At 36.8% G+C, this 21,982-nt stretch overlaps 1 protein-coding gene across 3 annotated transcripts in view; it reads left to right on the plus strand.

Moving 5' to 3' along the window:
- The first annotated feature begins 461 nt into the window (after nucleotides 1–461).
- The window catches only part of LOC127422089 (tripartite motif-containing protein 3-like), a 53,545-nt gene continuing 32,024 nt past the window's right edge, over nucleotides 462–21,982 (plus strand). The window contains exon 1 of one of the 3 annotated variants that reach the window (XM_051665444.1): nucleotides 462–641. The gene's annotated coding sequence lies outside the window, so the exon portion shown is untranslated. Of the gene's footprint in view, nucleotides 642–12,626; nucleotides 12,677–12,908; nucleotides 13,003–21,982 lie in introns of those variants that run through there. The other 2 variants (XM_051665447.1, XM_051665446.1) reach the window with 2 other exon arrangements.

Genomic DNA, 21,982 nt, shown 5'->3' on the forward strand with positions numbered 1-21,982 from the left:
TCATTGTATGGAGAGACAAAAAGAGTGATTGAGGTTACCATTCCGCCTAACATCTCTTTTTGTGTTCCACGGAGGAAAGAAATTCATACGGGTTTGGAACAACATGAGGGTGAGTAAAAAATAAAAAAAAAAAAATCACAGAATTTTCATTTTTGGGTGAACTGTCGCTTTAATGCTGCAATATGTCTGCCTTCCCTTGCGGTTCCTTTTCATTTTATATGCTAAATTTGACAATGAACGTGTTTACACACATTTTAAGATGAAGACATTTATTAAACCTGTCAGAAAAGGCAATTAAACAGGGATGCGTGTTCCTTAATAGCTGTTGCAATGCGCATCTCGCTTTCTCTGCAAATTCGGGTAGCTCCTTTAAATATGTACATATTCCAAAACAACAACTCTCATTAGCTACCGTAACTCCTCCCTCTGCAGTATCAACTAATGAGCGAGTACATTTGGAATTCGTAAACGCCCACAATCTGTCTCCCTCTTAACTGTCTCTGCCATTCGAAAAAAAGGGTAGCAGTTTTCACGAAAAACAAAAAACGTAACCCCCGGATTATTTATCGGATGTTGACAATGAAAAACGCGTTTTCCCGTCATTCATGCTGACTCATCTTTAAATCCGGCCCAAATTTCACGTAAGTGCACTGGTTTCTTATCGTCGCCTCTTCCCAAATTAGATTCATGTATGGGACGTTCACACCGAATCCGTTTTTGTGTCTGTTTGCGCTATTAATCATTTGTTTTTATTCGTGTAAAAATGCGCTAGACGGACGTCTTCGACAGTTGCGCCGCGTCCAGCTGTGTTTTCATTGTCTCGCCCAGGAGCGCCGCGTTTTTAAGACACCGTGTCGGATAGTACATAATGTTAACTTTTAAAACACCTGCGTTCTGTTACGTGCGTCGCGCTGCGTCTAGCTTTTGTTTAGCGCAAGAACGCATTTGGTCTGAACGGCCCCTCCTTTATTTTACTGAATGTGTCTCTGTTGATACACTGTCTTGAATAATTCTTTGAATAGCATCTGTCATTTGTACTGCTGACATGCATCACTGTGACTTTGCTGAAATCAGACACTCTTTTTTTATTTATTTTTTTATAAATGAATGTTACAGTGTTTTAATGTCCAGCGTCCACCATCTCCGATGATGTGCGAAAGTCTTCAAACATCTGCAGGACGTAGATTCCCCTTTATGCCATCATGGGGCTGTGGTTTAGTTTAACGAGTTTGACACAGTTGTTTAACTGTTTAATTGTGAATGCAGAATAAATGTCACCTCATCAGATATAATTACACTTTTCCATGGGTGTCCTTAGGCCATCACTCTTTGTCTCTAACATTATATCTTTTGTGAAGTTTATAGAGGTTTGCTGATGAATCATCTGAATTAGGTGCAGTTATTTACATGAGTTGTGTGATGCATGTCTTTGCACAGTTATACATGTCACTGAGAAAATGAGGTGGAGTCTGAATGTTCATCTAAAAGGCCCTTCACTCTACGGTATTTCCTCAAAAGTCTTCAGTCAATTTCCTCATCATGCACCATTGCACTTATGACACAAATTTCACTGTAGAAGTGGGCGAATTTGAGGGTTCTTGATGTTCCATGCATTAGTTCTTTTACTATTTTTGCAGGTTGTCAATCAATGTGAGTAAAGTCTTGTAAATATTTTATTTGGTGAGACGTGTGTGTCATTATCAGCAGTGGAAGACATGTTGGGTATTGTTTTAAAAATAAAAGACAGGTTGGATAGTGACAGGTTGTGGTATAATTGTGCTGAACAGGTTGTCATGTTGTGTTAATGCATGATTTATTCAAATGATGTCCTGTTTAATGCAAGCATAACTGAAATAAATCTGACAGACAGGCATTATGTCTCTCAAACCTCATGTTGATGTGCAGCCTGATTGATGAATGAAAGACACTGCTGTTCGCTGTGGTGTTGTTGCAAAACCACATTTAAAGGGATAGTTCACCCAAACAACCTCAACTTCCTGACGCTTATGTCGTTCCAAATATGTATGACATTATGTGGAACATAAAAGGAGAAATTTTGAAGAATGTTCATGCTGCTCTATTCCCTACAGTGAAAGTGGATGGGGACCAGGGGCTGTCAAGCCCCAAAAAGGACAAAACAGCACCATAAAAGCATCATGTAATTTGTCCACATGCCTTGTGTACTATATTCCAAGTCTCCTGAAGCCATATGATACAGTAGCATTGTCTGAGGACTATTTAGACTTTTAGTTTTTATTAATTGAGAAGCTTGCCTTTAAAATCTTGCTTGACAGCAGTGGTCAGCACTCACTTTAATTTTATGGGGAAAAGCAGCATGGATGCTCTGCTATAAATAACTCATTTTGCATTCCATGGAAGAAAGAAAGACACTCAGGTTTTAAAAGACACGAGGGTGAGTGGGCTAAATGTAAAACATGGATGGAATCGCGAAATCCAGTCATAAAAACAGAATTAACTATAAAGCGCGTAGTATCATGACATTTGAAATATTTGTGATAAAATGGACGTATGAATTCAAAATGAATAAAATGTAAAAATCAAAATATATCCTGGTGTGATGATTAAACCACAAAAGGCAATGATTTAATGAAATAAATATACAGTCTGCATGTGCTGCGCGCTTCAAAATTAATGTCTAAATCCGGCCGCTGATAACACTGCATTGGTCCCTTTCAAGCCTAAGTAGTCTCTGACCATTACCATAATTTGCGCTTTGTGTTGCAGATTACAGAAAGTAGAGCACTCATTAATCTTGAAGTGCACAGAACATGCAGACTATTTATTTATATAATTAAATTGCAGCCTTTCTCGGTTTAATTCGCAAATTTAACTATACAGCACTGCTTACCCGGAAGTGGGATGCTGTCGTGAAACAGAAACTGAAAGGGCTTCACTCCAAAATGAAAGCTTCTGACAAAATAAAAGCTCAATTTAACTGGACATGTAAAATTGAAGAAATTGCGACAGAAATATTTCATACTATATAGTAAAATGTAATATTAAATGTAGTAGTAGTAATAATTATAATAATAATACAAATAATAACTGGTGCATTATATTTAAGCAGTATATTTACAAGCAAGAGTGCTTTTGTACTGAGTAAAAGCTTTTATCAGTGATTTCATAAATACTGTGATGCTCTGACAAAAAATAACTCCAATGTTGTGTTTTGGATTGTGCAGTGAGGATCTGTACAGAAGCATTTCATCTGATAAAAAATAATGCAATGTGCATGTTGAGAAGTAATTGTTCTGTTTTCATTTGATTGAAGTTCTAAAAAATCATTTGATTAGACAATTTTTTGATGACAAAATTAAAATAAACTTTAAAACACGGAACTTGAAAAAATAAATAAAATGGATTTCATAGGGCCCTACTTTTGGGTAAACTATTCCTTTAATGTTGGACCACATAAACCCTTTGGCGTGGTGATTGTTTTACACTCTCTTTGCTAACCACCATCAGAGAGCAAACACCAACTAAAAACATAGAATGTAAAGTAGGCCTCGAATTTTGAGAGAGAGACGCTGGTCTTGAGAATGTTTCTCCAGTCTGTCTGCTCATTGTAACAGCTGTTGGCCGCTTACACAGTAAATACTCAGCTGTTCCTTTCACAGTGTCATCGTCTGTTTGAGAAAAAAGGATGAAAGTCTAGTCAATATGTCATATAATTTCCAAAGTATATTGCCACATTTTTTCCCAGCAACAATTTTGCAGTATACTTCCAGAGAACAGCTAGATCAAGCTAAGTTATTATTGATATAGAAATATTCTGTTGCAGTGCCATGTGAATCTTCCCTAGTTCTGAGTGGGATGTTAGGCCTAATGCATATTCAGTGGTTATTCAGTGACCTGTTCATGTTTGCTTTATCAGTGCTCCAAATCCTGATTCTAAGCTGTTTGCATAACAACATGCTTGATGAAAAAGTATATACAAAACCATATAGGTAATGTGACCATGCTATTGATGATTATGATGATGATTACTGTAACAAGAAACAGGATGAGTAAGCTGCTGTTGATGGTGATGTAACAGTTAGTGTTCGACATACTGTATGTATTTTTTAGTGGTTGAGACTGATATATAGAGAGCAAGGTGTCCGATTAACTATATATTGCTTAAAAATACAACATAGTCTCAGAGAATCACATTACTATACCTACATTTCTGCAAAAAGATTTTTACATGGATTTTTGTACGTTTCGCGAGAGTTTCCTGATTAAATAAACTCTTGAGGTGCTACAACAATGCTATCTTATGACATCAAAACACTTTTACTATAGTGCCTGACTTGTAAGGCAATACATTTAGACATTTTAATTACATAACAAATACATTTACAAGCTTGTTCGAGAGTGGTCAAGTTGAGCGGAACGCTTGGGCCCCTGTCAGTCGTCAGAGCGGGAGGAGACGGGTTTACCCTTTGCGTAACCTCTCTGTGTGTACATCAGCGTCTTTACCGAGAACGTCGATGGGAAAATATAGCTGGACTCAAGGCCTAGGTAAGCTTATGAATTAATGCGGCCCTGGGTCTGCACTGTTTTGGTGGCACACGGAGGACCAACAGCATATTAGGCAGGTGGTCATAATGTTTTGGCTCATCATGTACAGTATACCAAATATCTACTAATTAGGGCTGGGTATTGATACAGATTTCCTGATTCAATTAGATTCCGATTCACATACTCACATAATGTCCCTTTTGCTTACATATGAAAGATATTCTCTCTCAACTAATGCTGTTTATTATACAGGAGACCTTCTAACTAAGTACATCATGAAAATATACATTTTACTAATGATATTTTATTCGTTTTTTTATTTTTTTATAATTTTGGTCACATTTTAGCTTTTTAGATTTAGATTTTTTAAACAAATCCATGTTTTCAATCAATAAATATATTATTTTTTGTTACATGTAAATAGTACAAATTATGCAATTAAACAAAAAACAAGTATTGATTTATTGAATGAGTGCAAAAAAAATTATACTGTCTCTTTAACAAAACCGGCATTTCTGTAAAGAGCATCTGAAATGATCGCATGTTAACGAGAGATACTCGAACAGGTTTACCCCATCCGTGTTATGCAAGATTAGATTTAAATGTTTATTTTTTGTTGTTTTTGATCAATAAGTGACTGTAAAGAACTGGCAGGGTATTAAATGAGACATTATTCAATGACAAATGGATTGCATGGATATTGTCTTAGGACACACGGAACAACTTTTACTCTCAACATGCAGGCCACGTCCACACTAATCCGTTTTCGTTTGAAAACACATTTGTTTCTCAACGTTATGGCCTTCCGTCCTTCCACACTGAGACAACGTTTTTTGCAGCAAAAACTCCCAAGCGGATACATTTTAAAACGGTGTCTTTGCATTGTAATGTGGGCAGAGAAGCAGTGAATGGATATCGCTGCTGAATACTTCACCACTTGACTCAACTGCACAATCACTGGAGCGTGAAATCTAAACATTTACCTGCCAATTGCCAAATATAAACAGTTAAGTCGTATAGCGCGAAATGTGGTTGCAAATGCAATTGATTTCCTCTCATTGTAATGGAGGCTTACACATAGAGTAAAAGATCGATCTTGGCATTTAAGAATCGATATCGAGATCATTTAAATGAGGATCACGATGCATCGAAATCGATATATTTTACCCACCCCTACTACTAATAACAAGTAAGACTAAAAATTAAAAGAAAATGTTCAATATCCATTGACTAGGATGTTGGTAGATTTTAGGACTTGGTATATTTAGGAATGTTGGTAAAAGGAATGACCACATATTTATCAGACACAGTTATCATTTAATGCCAATAACATGAAAATAGTGAAATATTGGCCGATTAATCGGCCGGCCCAATATATCAGGATATGAACATTTTTGGTAACTTGAACAGTTGCTGTGGGTTGGTCATTATTTTCCTTCTGAGATCATATTCAGTGGTTTTGTACAGGTGTTCTCAGGTTCATGTTAAGCAGAGCAGACAGACAGAGCAGCTTGTTCCAGGTGAATTCATGTGCATGCATCACGCCTTTGTTTAAGTGACAGTTTACTCTGCAGCCCTGTCATTGAGTTGACAGGGGGCTGGGCGGTGCCCGGTGGTCTGAGATATTTTGACCTTGCAGAAATGTGGAGTATGTGTATTTTTGTGCGTGTGTCTGTGGGTGCAGTTGTGTGAATTTAACTTTGTAACCGACATTGATTCATTGTGCTGTGTGTCAAATTTATTTTTTACACAGCTACAAATCAATACACTTGTCCAAATGTAAATATGCTTAAACATTTATAAAAAATGGTATGCTCATGACGTGAGACTCCCAAAAACAGTGAAATGCTTCATAACAACCAAAAATATCCATCTAGCACGTTTACATAGACAAAAAGAAAAGAAAAACCAGCGCAGTGGAATGCAAGAATGTTATCTTCTGTGAACAGCCCCTTTGGTAGCATTATATTTATACCTTCTGCGTTTGTCTTTGCACAGTATACAAGAATGCACAGAAACAGAATATTCAAGAAAAGTGACAGGACATGCACAAAATTTTTATCATATAAATTAGGGATGCAGCGATGTATTGTTGGCTAATATTTATCGGGCAATTATTGACCAAATTGAAATCATCGGCAAAACGGTTTTAAGCATGAAAACGCTGATATGAAAAACTGATGGTTAATTTATAACGAATTATCATCACACTTTGCAAATACTCTTTAAATTCAAATGCACAATCCAGAAATAACGATAATGATAGCCACAGAATGTAGAATGGTTGGCACTCCAAAGAACATGTAATATAAAAATTTTAATCATTCTCATTCTCACATTAATTAGGAAAAACCATTGTTACAGATGTGACAGTTGTAAAAGTGGCACTTACCTATACATGATGAGGTTAAACTATCCAAAATGCTTTGAAACCAGCAAACATTGACTTTGAGACATTGGTATGGTATCAATTAAAGCTGCACAATTGATTAAGATTGAAATTGCAACATGGGGGCCTGGGTAGCTCAGCGAGTATTGGCACTGACTACCACCCCTGGAGTCACGAGTTTGAATCCAGGGCATGCTGAGTGACTCAAGCCAGGTCTCCTAAGCAGCCAAATTGGCCCGGTTGCTAGGGAGGGTAGAGTCACTTGGGGTAACCTCCTCGTGGTCGCTATAATGTGGTTCTCGGTCTCAGTGTGGCACGTGGTGAGTTGTGCGTGGAAGCCGCAGAGAATAGCGTGGGCCTCCACACGTGCTACTTCTCCGCAATAACGCACTCAACAAGCCACGTGATAAGATGCACGGGTTGATGGTCTCAGACACGGAGGCAACTGAGGTTTTTTATTTGATTTTTAAATTGTGAAATTGTTACATCTTATATCACTTTGCTAATGACAGCATACTATAATATGGTACCAAAGTCAGCAACATGATGATATCGTACCATTAACATTTTTTTGTTATTGTGATACTTCGTTAGTACCGGTCAACCGCGCAAACCTAGTCTGGATATTTTTTACTTTTTATCTTCTATTTATCTTTCATTGTGGCTCGTTTTAAAATTTTGGCCTGTCATGTGTTCAACGGATCCAATCCATGTTCAATGGAAATTATTTATTGTTAGAACAATAGATTTGTACCTCTTTGTACATTTTGGTGTGGCAAGTGGCAAAATATCGGTAACAGCATTGGTATCGGCCAAATTTTTTTTGTTTAAATTGGTATTGGTCAAAAGTTTCATATTTTGACATCCCTAATATAAATTGTTCTTGTACATGTGGACCTGTGCGTGAGAGAAATCTGTCTCCCTCTGCTTTCCTGTGCTTACCTGCTGTTTCACCATGCTAGTTTACTGCAGAAGCACAGGGAGTGTCCAGATGACCACAGCACACTGCTGTTGGATAGTAACACAGAGTTACATAGTGTAACTAATGACTGCATTGCACATTTACTTGAACTCTAGGAATTTGCCTTTACTTCAGCATTTTATGTTATTTACTGAGACAGATGGCTTAATGTACAGCCTTCTGCCTCTTACAGCGTACTAATGAGTCAATATGCCCTTGAATAATTGTTCAGTAAACAGTATTTAATAGGAACTGATGGGAATTAATGGACAAATTTATCCATCTGGTTTTAAGGAGAGCTGTGTGGCATAGCAGATATAAGGTAGAATGGAAGCCAAGAATCTCCCAATGGACTTGGCTTCTGCACCACCACAGCAGGACAGACGTGTCTTTTTCATGCCTCATTAAAGCACCAATGAGGAGACAGATTTGCTGTCGTTAACCGTGATTTGCAAAAATGAACTGTAATGAAAAAAGCTGTAATGTAAAGCGCTCCAGGTTTGGAATGACATGAGGATGAGTAAATAATGACAGAATTTTCATTTTTGGGTGAACTATTTCTATAACAGATCCAGACCCACCTAATGTCTGTTGTTTTCATCCAGTCAGGAAGGGAGATCAGACAAAATATAGACAGTTCTCTCCTTAACCATCTCAGTGACACCGGCATACTGCAGCTCTGTCTTTTGTGCTTCACAGTTTACACTGTTTGGATATTCTGGATCTGATATAATAAGACATTCATAAAATTTATAATTTGTGATGAGATCCATGCTTGGTTTTGAATGGATGAAGACCAGGATGGATTTTATTATCTCTCTCTGTTCCAATAATGATCCACGACTATTAGTTTATCTGATAATAGAACCCCTTTGATGTACAGACATTACGGTTAGAAAAAGCCACTCAGCCTGTGCTTTGATGCAACTCTTTATTGTTTCACTAAATAGTCAAGCATTAGCTCTCACACCTCACATAATGCATTTGTATTAATTTGCCTTCACACCAACTACCTCTACTAGCCTCTCGTAAATGATGTAAAACGTAAATATTATTTTGCAGCTGGTTGCAACAAAATCGCCATTTTACAGTAATTTTAGGGTTTTAAGGTTTGTTGACTACATCGTCATGGCTATAATGGCTATAAATTGAACGATTTATAAAAGGGTAGTAAGCAATTTTATCACACTAAAATCATGTTAACACAAATATTGTTTATGTCTTATGGCTATACTTTTAAAATAATAATGTATATTTAAATGTTTACGGATTGGCCCCATTCACTTCCATTGTACTGGAACCCAGATTTGTCCTTTTTTTTTAAAAAAAAAGGAGGGGCAAGACATAACACATTTTTGTGGTAATCAGTATTATGCCACAAATGCTGTTGATTGAGCTTAACTTGTATTGAACTTAGAATATTCCTTTAAGCAGTAGAATTAACAACTTAAAAGTTACTTGGGTAAACAAACACTGGACTTTGTTCTCACCGTAAGAACACTGTAAGATCACTACTCATAGCGCAAAGTCCAACTGTTAAATATATCATGCAACACTACAAGTACAAAATCAGTGTCTTTAAGCCAAATTAAAAACAGTCTCTTTTATTTTTGCATTATTCTTTAGACAGGATGTGGATGCAGAGTCAGAAAATATCTCTGCTGTACTGCCTGTCCAGCCCACGTCTGCAGTTAAAACTGGACATATAAGGATAAAGAGTCACAGATGCATCAGTTCTGTTAGTGCTCGGTGACTCATTGCATCTCCCCTAGACACAACAGCACTAAATACTGCTTATACAACTCTCAGTGTGAAAAATCAAACTAGTTATATGGAATGAATCCATGATACCACTGATACCACAGAGTCCTACATACTATAAGTAGTTGACATACTGTATATGTATTTGGCAGGTGGTTTATCCAAAGCTACGTACAGTGCATTCATGGTATACATTTTATCAGTTCATATGTTCCTTGAGATTGAACCTATGACCTTATGGTATTGCCATCATCAAGCAACACCAGTTGAGCTACAGAAACCCAAAGGGCATGCTATACTCCAACTATAACTATTTTTAACATCATTTTGCTCATTATTTTATCATTATGCATGCAGCTTTTATGACATCATATTAATTGAGAGACTACAGTACCTTAAATATATACTTTCCCTTATGCATTCACATACATCCAGGGCATATTATATATTATATATATATATATATATATATATATATATATATATATACATATTATACAGACAACATTTTAGGGTCTTGAACATGCCTTATCTGCATTGCAACCACATGCAATATATTTTTCTTGGCTTTTGTGAGTATCAGACACCGTGTTTTTTCATGGTTGTTTTCTTTATCCCTTTGAGCAACTCTCGCTGTAAATTGCTTATTGCCTGCTGTGTGCAACATCCTGCAATTAGTCACAGGTAATGGAAAGAGTCGCATGCTGTCTTGCCGAGCCCTTTCACTAATGTTGACTAATTGTGAGAAATTGAATTTATGAAAACGACGCATTCTTGGACAATCTGCTCAATTCTACTGTCCCATTAATTTCATCAGGCTGTCAACGAGCTGTAGGTGGCAGGGGTGGGGAAGCAGACTCGGTCCCAGGCAGATTAGACCCAGACTGATTTTTTATTTTTTTTATTTTTTTATGTAAGCCTGCGTTACAATCCGATTAAACACCATCCCTGCAGAGAAAGGTCTTAGAATGGGGCATTAAGTTGGGAATATTGTTAAAGGACCTTATAACCTCAAGCTAAAGAAAACAATTTATCTTCAAGACCAGATTTGAAAGGGTGTGAATAGACACACAGTGCGATTCCAGCACTACTGTGTGTCTGGTCCATACTGTTCACTGTTGCTCTGACTGCAGGGGATCATTAAGCTCATTAACACAATGTGAGAAGCAGGACTGTATCGCACAATAGGGCTTTTGGCAACATGTTTACACTCTGCATACTAAGCCAGCAACATTAAACCTTAAACAGTTTCTTAATATTGCATAATATTGCATGTTATCAGTGGTTGACTGGTTTGGAGTTGTAGCTGTAGTGATAATATATTTGGCTTTAAAAATTGCAATAAGATTTACACACTGTCTTTTAATGTCATACTATAGGGTTCAAACCTGGCATTTCCACATTTATTGTGTAGGAATGGCCAGCTCGATCTGCTTGTTAAGAAAAATAATATCATGCATTTTGAGTAGTATCTTGATATCTGTGTAAATGTTTAGATGTCACTCACCACTTATTGTGTAGTATAGTGGTGAAGTATTCAGCAGCGAGATCCTTTCGCTGCATGTTGAGAGTAAACGTCTGGTTTGACTCACTCTGTGTAATCTGTGTCCAAAGACGAGATCCACGCAACCCATTTGTCATTGAACAATGTCTCTTTTAATACCCTTTCTGTTCTTTACAGGCCATTGTTGATTTAAAAAAAAAAAAAAAACCTCATTTACAGACACTCTTTATAGAAATGCTGGTTTTCTTAAAGACATAGTACCGTTTTTTTCTTTTTATTTCAACAAATCAATGCAAATACTTGTAAGTAGTTCAAATTATACAATTAAACAATAAACCTTTAACAAAAAATAATATATGCAATACAATATTATATTTTATTGTTTGAATACATGGATTTGTTCATTTTTAAAAGCTAAAATGTGACCAAAATGATGAAAAACAAATAAAATACAATTAATGTATTTTCTTGTCTTAATGTACCTAGTTAGAAGGTCTCCTGTATAATTAACAGCATTAGCTGGGAGAGAATTTCTTTTATATGTAAGCAAAATGGACATTATAACTAAAATATACTGAATATCAAATTGAAATCGGAATCAAATCGAATGAAGAGCTTGTGAATTGGAATCAAATCAGGAAATCTGTATCAATACCCAGCCCTAATGATAACTGAATTTTAATTTCACAACTCTGCCTGAATGTAGACCTTAGTCAGGGTAGACTTTTAGTTTAATTTAGTTTAGTTTAACAAGTTTAATTTAATGCAAATGAAAGCAAGGTTGTGAGGGATAGAAGGGAAATTTGTACAAAAGGTTGTGTACATAAGTGGTGTTTATTCAGCTGAAAAAAACATTGAAGAGACATGTTTCCAAAATATTTCCAGTGGACCAAAAATCCTGAAACATTTGTACAAATGTGACGTGACGTAAAACAGTTCAAAGCATTGAAATAACTGTGCTTATTTCCCGATAGACAGATAGATAGATAGATGGATGGATGGATGGATGGATGGATGGATAGATTGATAGATGTGTTATATAAAATTTAACATGTATGCAGACCGAAAAGTCCTATTTTTGCACTTTTTCATTCTTGTGTTTTTCTTAAAAATAAAATCTGCTCACAGGACATGGAATGACAGACTCAATGCTACAAAGCTTTTGGCATTTTCGGCTGTTCGGTGGAAATGAGGTTCAGTTGTAGGCCAAAGAATTCAGAGAACATGCAAGGAGAGAGAAGAGATGAAAAGTAACAAAAGAAAGAGGGCAGGAAGGCAGAGGAAAAACACTGAGAGCAGAAGAATGAGAGTAGGAAGGGCTGCTCTGATGTCAGCGTTCAGCTGCTCTCATTCAGGGCTGCTGTGAGGGGGAGTGTGTCTGATTCTGAAGGGAGTGGGGAGGGAAATAGAGAAAGTAAGGGGGGCTGCAGTGGTGTTTCTTGGTTACTGGGCTTGGCTAGAGTGAACAGGAAACCAAACAATGAGGTCTGCTTGAGAAAATCCACAATCCTGCCTGGTGTGGCGATCAAGACCATGGGTAATCTTTCAAGTGTTTTTATGTGTGGTAGGGCATGTATATGGGCATTTAGGCCAATGTGTAATGGTGGGTTTCCTCTCTGCCACAAGAACAGCTGCCATGTTGGGCTGAGAGAGACTAATCTTCCACGTTCTATGCATCCTGATGGCTAGCAGAAAGGCAGGTGCATTATTAACATCTCTCTCTCTCTCTCTCTCTCTCTCTCTCTCTCTCTCTTTCTTTCTAAATGCAGAGGAAGGAACTGGGAGGAATTTTAGGAAGTACCATTTAAAGGCTTCCTCTTTTTTCCCCTTCCTCCTGCAGCAATGAAGAGCCAGTGAGCAGAGGTACAGGACATACCTACTCATTCTTTTAAAATACTATTTGTAACTATTTAGAATTATAGTAAGGTCATCAAAGCTGTTAAATAACACAAATGGAAGTATGGGAATCATGTAGTGACTAAAAATGTTCAAAACTTAAATTTTAGCATCTTGAAAGTAGCCACTTTAGGCATTTTCTCATCCAACTTAATGACGTGCCACATGGGACGCTTTTTAAACAGTATTGAAGTAGTACCCATGTATGCTGGACACTTGTTGGCTGCTTTTCCTTCACTATCTGGTCCAACACATCTATTAAAAAATAAATAACAATAATTAATAATTAATAATAATTATTATTAATTCTAATTTAATAAATTACTAATTAATGCTATTTAATTAATTCTAATTTAATAAATTACTAATTAATGCTATTTAATTAATTCTAATTTATTAGAATAATAATAATAGTAAACACATTCAGTCAAATGTGTCTAAACCTTGATAGATAATCAAGATAATATTTCAAATGGTTTTTTTTTCATGAAAGTCTGAGAAATAAAACTATGCAAGCTGTAAGTGAAAGATCACGCAGCAAATATGAAATTACAGTTTAGCCATTAGGAACCAGGGATTCATGGGAGGTTGCTAATTCAAGGACATGAAGGATGAGTCAACAGTTTTCCTGTCTTCACACTGCAGCTGGTGTGTTCATTCATCACACTGCACTCATCTGTGATGCAGCTGATCTCAGTGTTGTTTTTGGCACATTTTCAATTGACATTATAAGGTCCCGCCCTCAACCTGTAGTCCGCACTTCCCAACTAAAAGGGAACATTCCAAGAACTTTGTTTAACTACAGTATCAGAATTAGAATGAGCTTTATTGCCAAAGTATGCTTACACATACCAGGATTTTGTCTTGGTGACAGAAGCTTCCAGTGCACAAACAACAAAACAGAGATAATAATAATAAAAAAATAGAATAAAAATAAAAAATGAATAGAAAATATACATATGGAAATATGTATAGAAATACACAATAAGACTATATATATATATATATATATATATATATATATATATATATATATATATATATATATATATATATATATACACAGTACTGTTTTAAGTTTTAGGCACTTGAGTAAAATGTTGCTTAGTGAGGATGTCTTCAGAAATAATGCCATAAATAGTTTTCATTAATAAATTAGCATCATACAAAGTCCAGAAACATAAAAAAAAAGCTAAATCAATATTTGGTGTGACAACCTTTGCCTTCAAAACAGCACCAATTCTCCTAGGTACACCTGGAAACAGTTTTTCTTGGTTGTTGGCAGATAGGTTGTTCCAAGCTTCTTGGAGAACTTGCCACTGTTCTCCTATCTATTTAGGCTGTCTCCAATTCTTCTGTCTCTTTATGTAATCCCAGACTGACTCGATGTGGAGATACGGGCTCTGTGGGAGCCATACCATCTGTTGTAGGGCTCCATGTTCTTCTTCTATTGAATTCTATTTGCAAAGGGAATGTTGAAATCTAAAATTGATATTTCCTACTCATACACTAAAAGCAGAATATATAAAATTACTGTTTGAAGACAAATGTTTTTGTGAAAAATATAAAGCTCCTAAGACTTTTGCACAGTACTGTATGTGTGTGTGTATATATATATATATATATATATATATATATATATATATATATATATATATATATATATACACTGTATATACGTATGTACAAATACAAATACAAATCTGTTCAGATGCAAGGGAATGTATAGCAGAAGAGGTAGGATATGTTGGATAAATATAAATAGACTAAGCTGTGTATTGCACATAATTATTGCTCAATGGGGCAGTTTTAACTGTTCATGAGATGTATAGCCTAAGGGAAAAAAACAATTCCTGTGCCTGACAGTTCTGGTGCTCAGTGCTCTGTAGCGCCGTCCAGAAAGCAACAGTTCAAAAAGGTAGTGGGCTGGGTGAGTGGGGTCCAGAGTGATTTTTCCAACCCTTTTCCTCACTCTGGAAGTGTACAGTTTTGAAGGGAGGGCAGGGGGCAATCAATAATCCACTCAGCAGTCCGAACTGTCCTTTGTAGTCTTCTGATGTCCGATTTCGTAGCTGATCCAAACCAGACAGTTATTGGAGTGCAAAGGACAGACTCAATGACTGCTGAGTAGAACTGTATCAGCAGCGCCTGTGGCAGGTTGAACTTCCTCAGCTGGCGAAGGAAGTGCGACCTCTGCTGGGTCTTTTTCACAATAGAGTCAATGTGGGTCTTGCACTTCAGGTCCTGTGAGAAGGTAGAGCCCAGGAACCTGAATGTCTCCACTGCTGCCACAGTGCTGTTCAGAATGGTGAGCAGGGTTGATGCTGGGGTGTTCCTCCTAACGTCCACTATCATCTCCACTGTTTTTAGCATGTTCAGCTGTAGGTTGTTTTGACTGTACCAGTGAGCCAGCCATTCAACCTCCCTTCTGTATGCAGACTCATCGTCATCTTGGATGAGGCCGATGACAGTAGTGTCATCTGCAAACTTCAGGAGCTTGACAGAGGGGTCCTTGGTGGTGCAGTCGCTGGTATACAAGGAGAAGAGTAGTGGGGAGAGCACACATCCCTGGGGAACACCAGTGCTGATCATACAGGTGCTGGAAGTGAATTACCCCAGTGTCACTAGCTGCTGCCTGTCCGTCAGAAAGCTGGTGATCCACTGACAGATAGATGTGGGAACAGAGGGTTGATGTAATTTAGTCTGGAGAATAACAGGGATGATGGTGTTGAAAGCCGAACTGAAGTCCACAAAAAGGATCCTTACATATGTCCCTGGTCTGTCCAGATGTTGCAGGATATGATGCAATCTCATGTTGACTGCATCATCCACAGACCTGTATGCTCGATAAGCAAATTGAAGGGGATCTAGAAAGGGCCCAGTGATGTCCTTCAGGTGGGCCAACACCAGTCTCAAATGACTTCATGACCACAGACGTCTGAGTGACTGGTCTGTAGTCATTAAGTCCTGTAATTTTGGGTTTCCATGGGACAGGAATGATGGTGGAGCATTTGAAGCAGCAGTGAACTGCACACTGCTCCAGTGATCTGTTGAAGATCTGTGTGATGATTGGGGCCAGCTGGTCAGCACAGTATTTTAGACAAGTGGGTGAAACACCGTCTGGGCCCTGAGCTTTCCTTGTCTTTTGTTTCTGGAAGACACGGCACACCTCCTCTCCCAGAGGTGGGTAGTAACGCGATACATTTACTCTGTTACATTTACTTGAGAACTTTTGGAGGAAAAAAATTACTTTTAGAGTATGTTTAAAAGTGGGTACTTTTTACTCTCACTCAAGTAAATTTGTAATGAAAAAAAATTACTTTTACTTCATTACAATGGGCGGCGTTCCTATCGTTACATTACTGGGTTTAATTTTAGTTAATGTGTAATTTAGCAAATAAAAGAATTCTTCAGCTTAATGGCAAAATTCTGCATAATTATAAATAAAGAGTACATTTTAAAATGTATCTGTATGTTTTGCCTCACTATATGTTATTGTTATTGTAATCAAGTAATGATTTGTCAAAAGTAATTTAATATATTCAGCATGAAATAAAACATTGCAGGAGTGAAGGAAGCTGTAAACTCCCAGCTCGTATGTCTTCCCCGTGGTGGATTACAGGCAGTTAACAGTCGTCGAGTGAACATCAAATGTACACTCGAAATAAGAGTGCATTGTGGGTAAGAATGAGTGAACCAAAGTAGGGAACGAGTGGCTCACTCAGAATTCAGACACTCCTACAAAATGGTGAACACCTGAAATAGTGCACTATATAGTGGATAGGGGGCGGTTTCAGACACAGCGAGTGTTCCGCAACCGGGGTTGGTGCCCTATGCAGGCTGCGTACTCTGCGTTTAGAGACTGGAGGTACTGCTGTACAGAACTAATGATCTAAGTTCTTTCGACACTGAAAACTGTAACTACACTGAAATAAGAATCCACATAGGACTTTAAAAGCTATGAAATAGCGAAAGTAGGCATTAATAAAGCATGATCTTGCTTTGGTTTATATTTCAGCATTATATATAATGTCCCTGTGGGACATTTTCACATTTTCACCATAATAATTACTAGAAACTTTTCCAAACCTCTCTTCTTATTGACAAATTCATCCAGATATGACAAGAGCCCTTAAAGGGATAGATCATCCAAAAATGAAAATTCTCTCATCATTTACTCACCCTCATGCCATCACAGATGTGTATGACTTTCTTTCATCTGCTGAACACAGGAAGATTTTTTGGTCCATAAAATGCAAGTGAATGGGTGCCAACATTTTAAAGCTAAAAAAGAAATCACATAAGTCAGCATAAAAGTGATCCATAAGACTCCAGTGGTTAAATCAATATCTTCAGAAGCGATGTGATAGGTGCAGATGAGAAACAGATCACTTTCACATTCTTCTTCTTATGTTTTTGGTGATTCACATTCTTCTCTGCATATCGCCCCCTGCTGGGCAGGGAGAAGAATGTCTAGCAAAAAATTACAGATATTGATCTTTTTCTCACCCACACCAATCATATCACTTCTGAAGATATGGATTTAACTACTGGAGTCTTATGGATTACTTTAATGCTGCCTTTATGTGCTTTTTGGAGCATCAAAATATTGGCACCCATTCACTTGCATTGTACTGACCTACAGAGATGAAATATTCACATGGGTACAGATTGAGTAGCAGGAGGGGGTTGCAGGAGGTGTTGATGTTTGTGTGAAGTGAAGGTCAGAGCGGGTGTGGAGTGTGAGACTGGGCCTTTCAAATCTACAGTAAAACACATTCACATCGTCAGCCAGTTGTTGGTTCCCTACCGTGTTGGGGATGGTGTCTTGTAGCTAGTAATGTCTTTCAGGCCTCTCCACACTGATGCAGGGTTGTTAGCTGAAAACTTGTTGTAGCCACTCTTATTTCCTTTTTCAGTGTGTTCCTGGCATGATTGTACAAGATTTTATCCCCACTTCTGTAAGCATCCTTTTTGGCCTAACGAAGCTGCCTGAATTTAGCTATAAACCATGGTTTGTCATCACTGTATGTTAAATAAGTCCTAGTAAGAATGTACAAATCCTCACAGAAACTGATATATGAATTCACAGTATCTGTGAGCTCGTCCAAATTGGTGTCTGCAGCCTCAAAAACACTCCAATCAGTGCAGCCAAAGCAGGCTTGTAGTTCCAGCTCTGCTTCATTGGTTGCTTCATCTCTTTACAGTCTTTACTACAGGTTTAGCTGATCAGCTGATCAGCTAACCAGACAGTGATCAGAGAGTCCCAAAACTTCTCTAGGGACAGAGCGATATGCTTCTTTTATTGTTCTGTAGCAATGATCCAGTGTATTTCTCTCTCTGGTGGGGCATGTAATGTGTTGTCTGTATTTTGGCAGTTCACGGGTGAGATTGGCTTTGTTAAAATTGCCGAATAGTATTAACTGAGTCTGGGTGTGGCTTCACTCAACCAGGTTTCTGTGACGCACAAGGCAGCAGAGTTTGAAACGTCAAATATTTTCCTAGTCGACTAGTAGGTGTTAATTAAAGCCATTAGTCGACTAGTCGCACGTTTATGATATTAATTTAATTACTTAAATATATATATTTTGGGGAGTATCAGAAAATGGTTTGAGATCCAGGGTTGAGAAAGAATATTATAAGTAACATTACTAACACTGTTCTACATTACAGAGAAATACTAAACTGACAGACGATGATCTCGGGGATCGATGATGGTCAGAGTGATCGCCAATAGCTGATGCCTTTGATGATGTCAAGATGATATTTGGCTCGTTTTCCCATGTATTAAATTATTATTATTATTATTATTATTAGGCTATTATTATCAAATTAATATTACAAATAATTTGCCCGTAGACAAACAGACACGCGCTTGAAGAAACACTTTATTATATTATTAAGAACAGATGACAGAAAAGCCGTATATGCGCATGTATGACACGCTGTTGGCATGCAGTCTCGTGGAACACGCGCATCGAAAAGGTTCTCACTCTTTCTTTGTTTCTGTCTTCCAATGTTTTTTTTTGCAAGAACAGAATCATCTATGAGACATCTCAGCTCAGGAGGTGCTTTGAGTTCCGTTCACTTTATTTCCACAGAGTAGTTCATTGTGAATGCAACTCTGCAGCCTATACATCTGTGATTAAATCATAAAATAATACAAAAACAAGTCCACCTCGAACCATGATTTATATTTCAGTGATTATTATCATCATTATAATTATTATTTTTACATTCATAATTATTTTTATGTCTTCAATTGTGTAAGTAATTTTCCTCCATGATGTTAAGACGGATTCTTGCCTGACGGTAAATGGAAAGGTGTATATATATATGTTTATATTCTTTTATCACTTCATTATTTTAATTGCTTTTTCATTTCGATTGGAGTGCAATTTGAATTTAGAAATGTTTTTGATTTAAGTTTTTCATTTTTTAAATAAATAAATAAAATTTTTAATGTAAAATCACTAAAGCAAGAATATTCACCGATCCCTCAGCCCGGGGGTTGCCGATGTAATTGGATATTGCAATATATATATATATATCTATATATATATATATATATATATATATATATATATATATATCGTGAAGGAGGGAACAAAACAAATTTATTCACACACGATGTAGTTTCCCGGATAACGAAATACCTGACCAGTAGAGAATGCACAGGTGAAGTAGGTCCTTTGCCAGAGAGATGTTGCCCTTCACAACTGTTGTAAAACCATCTTTCAAAAAGTTGAACAATACACATTTTAATTGCACTTATTTTTTTTCCAGTTTCATTTGAATTTTTAGTTCAAATAGATAAAAAATAAAGTTTGAAGTTTGAAATCAAGGTTTCTTGCTTTATTGTTTAGGCTTAACCCTAACCCTGCTTAATGAAAATTACATCATAGTACCACCTAGCGTCCAACCAGCGAAGAGTGTTCGTCGTTTTTGTGTGGAGTTTTTAACCAACCAACTAATCAAAACTTGGTCGACCAAGACTATCAGGGGGCAGCCCTACTAATTAAGTTAATGTTATGCTAACCTTTTAATAACATTCTGTTCGTGTTAAGAAGATTGGACATTTTCACGTTCCCACAACCACAATGTAATATTTAAAAAAAGTTTTAAAAAACAGAAATCTGTTAACTGGGTTGCAGTTGTTTACACTAACTCTCTTCTTTCAGTTTACACACATCTCAGGTTACGCTGGATTCTGTGCTGCAATTATTATTTTTTTTACCTATTTGTTGCTTTACCCCCCAGACAGTGTATTCTGTTGTGTCTGTGAAATTGGACAGAGTTACAGATTTCAGATGTTTCATTGTTTTACTTTTGTAATGTTTCTCTTTTATAGGCAAAGCACTTTTTCCCACATCTGGCATTCAATGAACAAAATTGTTTTGTAATTATTTGTATTGGCTTTTTGCCTTTAATTCAAGGAAGCCAGTTTAGATGTAACAGGAAACAGCTCAACAGATCAATTTGTAGCATGCATCCTGCACTATGTTTTGCCTTAGGCTGTTGTTACTGCTGCATTGTGAATTTGATCTACATTGCTGATTTAATTTGATGTTTTGAATGCTGTCTGTTGCTTCACATTGACCATAGGTCACATGTTCTGTGTTTTTGTTTACAGTCTTATTACAGTACATGTTTGATCCAGTGTGGTAAGCTGATAAATAGTGTTTCTCCAGCCATTGTTTCTCCAGCTTGTTGTTGTTTAAGAGGAAGGTCCCTCACAGCTGCTGACATGTGGCTTGTGTCACTGTTATGGGCCCCAGGCAGTGCAGTGTAGTGCCTTAAAGGGACAGTTCACCCAAAAATAAAAATTCTCTTATCATTTACTCACCGTCATGCCATTGAAGATGGTCTGCTAAACACAAATCAAGATTTTTAGAAAAATATCTTAGCTCTGTAGGTCCTTACAATGCAAGTGAATGGTGACCAGAAATCTGAAGCACATAAAGGCAGCATAAGTAATCCACACTACTCCAGTGGTTTAATCCATATCTTCAGAAGCGATACGAGAAGTGTGGGTGAGAAACAGATCAATATTTAAGTCATCTCCACTTTCACTTTCATTCTTCTTCTTTTGTTTTTTGCAGTCCACATTTTTGTGCATATCGCCATCTACTGGGTAGGGAGGAGAATTTAGAGTAAAAAAAGGACTTAAATATTGATCTGTTTCTCACCCACACCTGTCATATCAATTCTGAAGATTTGGATTTAACTACTGGAGTCTTATGAAAGAAAGAAATTCATACTTATCTGGTCTGTCATCAATTATTCCTTACTTGATATAAAAAATAAATTTTTGTACAATCCCATTGTTTCTATTTTTCATCCATTAATGTTGGTCTAGACTACGGTATGTATATATATCTATATATATATATCTATATCTATATCTATATCTATATCTATATATATATATATATATATATATATATATATACACACACACACACACACACATACACAGCAATAAACCTTGTACAGTTCTGTATATCAAGAAAAATGTAATTTAATTACTTAACATTTCAATCTACAAAAAAAAAAAAAAAAAAAAAAAAAAAAAAACCCAAAGAAAGATCTTCATTCATTCCCAGAGGATACATTGAATTCAAATAAAAAATCCATCTACATTCCCTCTGTAAGAGTCTACATTCAGTATTCCCTCCTCTACGGTGACATTTAATTTGTTCAATCACTAGAAAGTTCATTTCAGAAACGGAGTGATTCGCCTCACTAAAATGACATGCAATGGGAGATTTTTGGTTGTCTCTTCTTATCGCACTCATATGTTCAATGATGCATGTTCTGATCTGTCTGTTAGTTTTTCCAAAATACTGTTTGTTACAAGGACATGAAAGTTAATAAATCACATTTTCGGAAGCACATGTGACAAATTGTTTGATGTTATACATGTAGAGATCATATATGTAAAGGT

Source organism: Myxocyprinus asiaticus, chromosome 31, assembly GCF_019703515.2.
Source record: "Myxocyprinus asiaticus isolate MX2 ecotype Aquarium Trade chromosome 31, UBuf_Myxa_2, whole genome shotgun sequence".
Lineage (NCBI taxonomy): Eukaryota > Metazoa > Chordata > Actinopteri > Cypriniformes > Catostomidae > Myxocyprinus > Myxocyprinus asiaticus.